The following is a 5,427-nucleotide window of genomic DNA, read 5'->3' as shown; positions in this document are numbered from 1 at the left end:
GATTGACGTATCCCATTGTTTATATACATACGAATTAAGTCGGCAAACGCCAAACGCTTGCAGCAGCTGCCTGTGAATTTGAGCATCTAAGCACTTTTCTTTCTTTATCAAATGCCAAAATGCTTTAATCCTCGAAGAGGTGCCCACAAAGGAATTGCCTCCATGCATTTGTATCCTCCACTACTTCTCGTCTCATCCAACTTTGTTATTGTTTGCAAAATTTTCACTTCGCACATTCAACAACCAATTCACTCAGTATCATAGCCTTCTATACTTTATCGTGCTTTTCCACTATAACTGGTTCACTTAAGGTAGATCCTTGGATGAGCCCTATGCCTACGAGACGTTAGTTTGGCGGCCGCTGATTGGCTGGGAGCTGCCTACCTCCCGGTACCAGCCAATCAGCGGCCGCCAAACAAACTTCTCGTAAGAACAGGGCTCATCCAAGAATCTACCTTAGTGAACCAGCTTTAGTACTGCACAGTTAGTACACTCTCATTTTTGCCATTCACTTATTTACTACTTTTATTGGTATTATCCCTAACCTTTGATAATAAAACACATTGCTGTAAAAGCCTTTTATTGTTACAGGACACTACTATTTTAGACTCTCAATATAGCTAGTCCTATAAGTCGTATAATATCCTGCACCACAAAATAATAAGTTTATTTTTATCCTTATTACCTATACAGTAAAAGTTTGTAATATTAAATACTGATTGTAGTTTCTACAGAGTAAGTGGAACTGTATATTGAGGATGTCACAGGAGACTTGTGCCGTATTTTAGCCAATTAATCTGTAGATTGTGGGCTTTGTTAATTGACTAAGATTGATAAAAGTCATCCGCTTCCCTTAATTACCATCCATATAGTCATATTTATATGACATTAAGATACACTAAACCATGTTCATGAGCTTGCCAATTTTAACCTGATAATTTTCAGATTAACCCCCGGACCCCCCAACCTATTGAGACACGATGGTGCCCCTGGAACCGGCTGACAAAAATTTGAATACCATATATATATATGTGTGTGTGTTTTGGAGGGGGGGGGGTTAAGATTTTTCAGTCTCTTGTATTTTGAAGTGACATGAAAATTCCCGTAAATATATACAATCTTGGATTGTGCTAATCATCACTTGTCTGTATGTTGGTACCACTTGAAAATAATAGGCTTCTGTTTCAGCCGTTTAATGAAACTGTGATCAGGATCAATGGTTGAAACTTCACATTTATGATTTAATCTCGTATCCATCTGATTTACTACAAGCACGACAAAGATCAGATCTTTGTTCTGGCCTCAAAATGGAACATTAGCCGTGGTTTTTCCGGTAAAGTTAACGATTTTTTTCCTTTTTAAACTTTCAGTTAATTCTTGTATAGGTTCTACATTTTTTTTACCTTGTTTCTTTACTCTCAAGAGAGAATTTCTACAACTGAGCAGAGGGCAAAAAAATTCAATGCTTTCTTGCTGAATGCTTGCGTCATGAGTAAATCATAAACCTCATGATATAATCATTGTTTCATGATGTGCATAATATCTCGCCTAGACTCTTTCTCAAGATCTGTGCTTCCAGCACTTATAATCGCTCTGCACTATAAAAATTGATAAGTTTGTCCTTAATACATTAAAAAAATAACAAATTGGTAGATCTAGGGTACTTATCCGCGGCGACCTAAACACGGCGAAATACATTGGACTATAGTCGATTCATTTAAGGAAGATTCTTGCGCCTACGAGACGTTTGTTTGGCGGCCTCTGATTGGCTGGTACCGGGAGGTCAAGGCCGCTCGCTCAGTCTCATTCATTTTCTTACTGTGGCTTAGAAAACTAGCAATATTAATGTTTATATTTCTTCAATCACTCACGCTTTGCTCAAGATAGGAAAATTTTGGTCATACCATAGGGTTCGGTATTAATTTTACAACTAAGTCATCTTTTCCTGAAATCAGTAAGATAAAACACAAAGGAATGACAACGAGTAAAAGTGAAAAGAGAAGCATTTAATTCTTTATACCTGTTTTTCTTTATCATCGGATTTTGCATCATTAAACGCGATTAAGATAAAATAAAACTTGTGTTTTCCCTACAACAAATTCACCCTGAATACGCTAGTGCTTTCAGATTTTGGATGCGTGTAAATGTGAGGAGAAAGTGGAGAATATGTCTTATTATGTTGCACCAGTAAATGATTCAAGTTTGACGGTATTGCTGAGAGAATGAGATCTGCAAGGCATCGTCGTTGCGTTTGTCGTCTCGGCGAGAGATTTGAGTTACCAATTAGCGATATAAAAGGTTGCAGTTTCACAGAATTTCCATTATAACTGTCGAACATTTTAAATCCAATATCATATAGTATTTCTGGGCATATCTGATTAAGGAAAAAAAACTAAGAATAATCAGAATTGATGCATCTGGTATCGAGAGCTCAGACCCATGAGGGCGGCGGGGAATTCAATCCAGCAAAGAAGTTGAACTCTGTGGAAAGACTTCACACTCTTCAACTCAGCCTAAACTTTAATCAGATTGTTTCAAGACATTGTTTCTAATTTTATCTTATGAATATATTTCCAAATGAAAGAGACATCAGAGACTTATTTGAGTGATATGAAATAATAATCTCAGTGAAATAATAAACAACAAATAATTAAGAAAGATTGACTTCCTATCAGGCTGAGTCAAGCACGGCTGCAAAATAATAAGACATATTCTTCATTTTCTCTTCAACATATTAGACGCATCCAAAATCTGAAAGCACCAGCGTATTCAGGGTGATTCTATGTATGAAAATACAAGTTTTAATTCATCTTGATCGTATGACTTATTAAAAATCCGATGATAAATAAAAACAGGTGTAACAAAGATTGAAATTTTTTCTCTTCACTTTTACTCGTAATTCCTTTGTGTTTTATCTAATTGGTTTCAGGAAAAGATTATTTAGTTGTACAATTAATACCGAATCCTTTGGTATGACCAAAACTTTATTATCTTTTGGAAAACGTGACATAAATGAAGAAATATAAACATACTGCATGTTTTCTAAGTCACAGACGAAAATATGACACATGAGCGAGCGGCCTACCTCCCGGTACCAGCCAATCAGAGGCCGCCAAACAAACGTCTCGTAGGCGCAAGAATCTACCTTTAATGAATCGACTATAGTGGATGTCGTACCGTGGTTTACGTTCCTTGCAGTCCGTGCAGAGTGCTTCTGTAGAAATACCCATAAATTTTCCTACATTCTGGTATAAACAACGACAACCAAGCGTCACTCAACAAAACAACAAATATTAATGGAACAAGCCCGATGGTCAATAATAATACATAGGATTTATAAGTATACATATATTTTTAGAGAAGAATGATTTTAAAAAGTGAAAACTTATTATATAAGAATATACTTACAGAATTAAATAGTTTGCATTACACAGCTTTAATCCGTCTACGTTTTAATATTTTTAAAACAATAGTTGGCTACCTACTGCTTCATTACAAAAAAAAAAAAAAAAAAAACTCTGAAAATGTTTACTTGTTTCTTATTGATCGATTTCCATTGTATAACAAATAAAAAAAATGTTCTTTTTTTTTTGATGACATAACGAGGTTAGAGTTAGATGTCCTTTTATAACGAAGAGGGGGTGTGTAATGTGAAAATGTTATTAAAAGGAATGTGTGTTGCCATTTTAGCTATACTACTTAACCATTAGCACCTAGGTATGTAACCTATCGCTATGCTACTTCAAGGCATAAAAAGGTGAGATAATTTGATTTTACATGGCAGTAGAGCTTTGCTACATTTTCAATATTGTGTTTTAGGCATGTTTAGCTAACGGGGTAAAGCAAAAGTTTAATTTGTTCCGGTATGTATACAAACCATCGGTCCTTTTACAATAGGAAGGTAACTAGCGGCAGCTGGAACGGTCGTAAGCTTCGAACAGGGAGTTCGTAGTTAACTGCTTGTCCGACAGTGGGCGCGCGCGCGAACTGGTAGGTAAACAAATCACTTTTGCTTTTGGCCCAAGCAAAAACTGCAGAGTGAGGGGTGGCATGAGGTGGGGCTATGTGTAAAAGGACCTCAGGTTTGTATAGTTAGGAAAAATGCAATTTTGGACAAATTGTCATTTGTTCCGACACGGCATACAAACCTTCGGTCCTTTTACAATAGGAAGACTCACTTCTTGGTGGGTGGAATCTGAGTCTTTTGTGAACAGACTGGTGTTCGCCCAACCTTGGAAGCCTCCCTGGTCGTAAGAGCGAGGGAGGGATCCAAGCCTCTGTCCGATTGATCGGGGTGTGCACCGCAGGATCAATGGTCAGACCTCTGGACAAGTACTAAGAGAGAGGCAAGCGTATCTCTTCGTACCAGCAAACAAGAACAAGTTCCTATTTGCAAGAGGCAACAACGTTATGGTTTGTCTCTTGTTGGCATCCACTTCCCCCCCCTTGTAGGAGGAAGTGGTGGATATTCGCTCCCATCCCTAGTGAAAGGGATAGGATGGGGCTCTGCGAGTAGCTCACGGCCATCTCGTCCTTATCCAGCAAGGTGATGACCGTATCCCTCTACCCACAGGTAGAGGGGTAGAAAAAGATAGGAAGAGAAGCCAGTCACTCTCTCATTCACTTATCTATTCTTACAGTCACACCAGGACTCGATGCTGTTCAGCCTGCTAGGGTCTTGGGTTAGCCTACACAACGTGTTGAGCAGCCACCACGGGTCCTAAGGAAAACGATCCAAGGACCTGTGGGCAATATCCAAAAGGTAGAAGGAGTGCCAGTGGTCTGGTTGTACCAGACCCCTGCCTTCAGCCTGCGCCACGGAGAAGTTCTTGTGTAACTCGAGGGAGTGTACTTCTAGGTCATCTTGGTGCTGACGAAGAGTCTTCAACACTCCGCCTGGGATGTCGAGTTTCTTCAGAAAAGCGCGGTCGCGCTTTTCACAGGACAAAGCAGCATCTCCTTTCGCATCGAAGGCGGTGAAGTCCATTAGGGAGGGGACTGTGAAGGACTCTAACCGATCGTCAGGAACCGAAGGGTTTCAGAGTCTTCGCTACGAATTCGGTTACGAAATCGAGCGTCACGAATCCCCATCCCCTGGATGCTTGACTTCGCAGGCAAAAGTCATGCAATTTACCTCAGAGGAAAAGAAGGAAATTGTCGTATGACCTATCCCTCTTCTCGACTTCGGTGATGTCCTGTACCCATACTGGTCTATCCGTCTGCAGCGAAGTTGTTGTTCTCGTAGTGGATAGGACACCGACACTCAATGTTGGGTGTCGATGGTATGGGTACTGTGACAAGCCGTTAGGACGAAGAAAAGATTGTTATGGAACAACCGAACTAAGTCCACAGCGAAGTTCGTAACAGACTTGGGCGCTCTGACAGCTGCCTACTGACTGCGTTCGGTAGGAGGCAAGTTGTCCAAGC

This window comes from Macrobrachium nipponense, chromosome 9 (genome assembly GCF_015104395.2).
Source record: "Macrobrachium nipponense isolate FS-2020 chromosome 9, ASM1510439v2, whole genome shotgun sequence".
Taxonomy (NCBI): Eukaryota; Metazoa; Arthropoda; class Malacostraca; order Decapoda; family Palaemonidae; genus Macrobrachium; species Macrobrachium nipponense.
Note: the sequence above shows the minus strand (reverse complement) of the source record.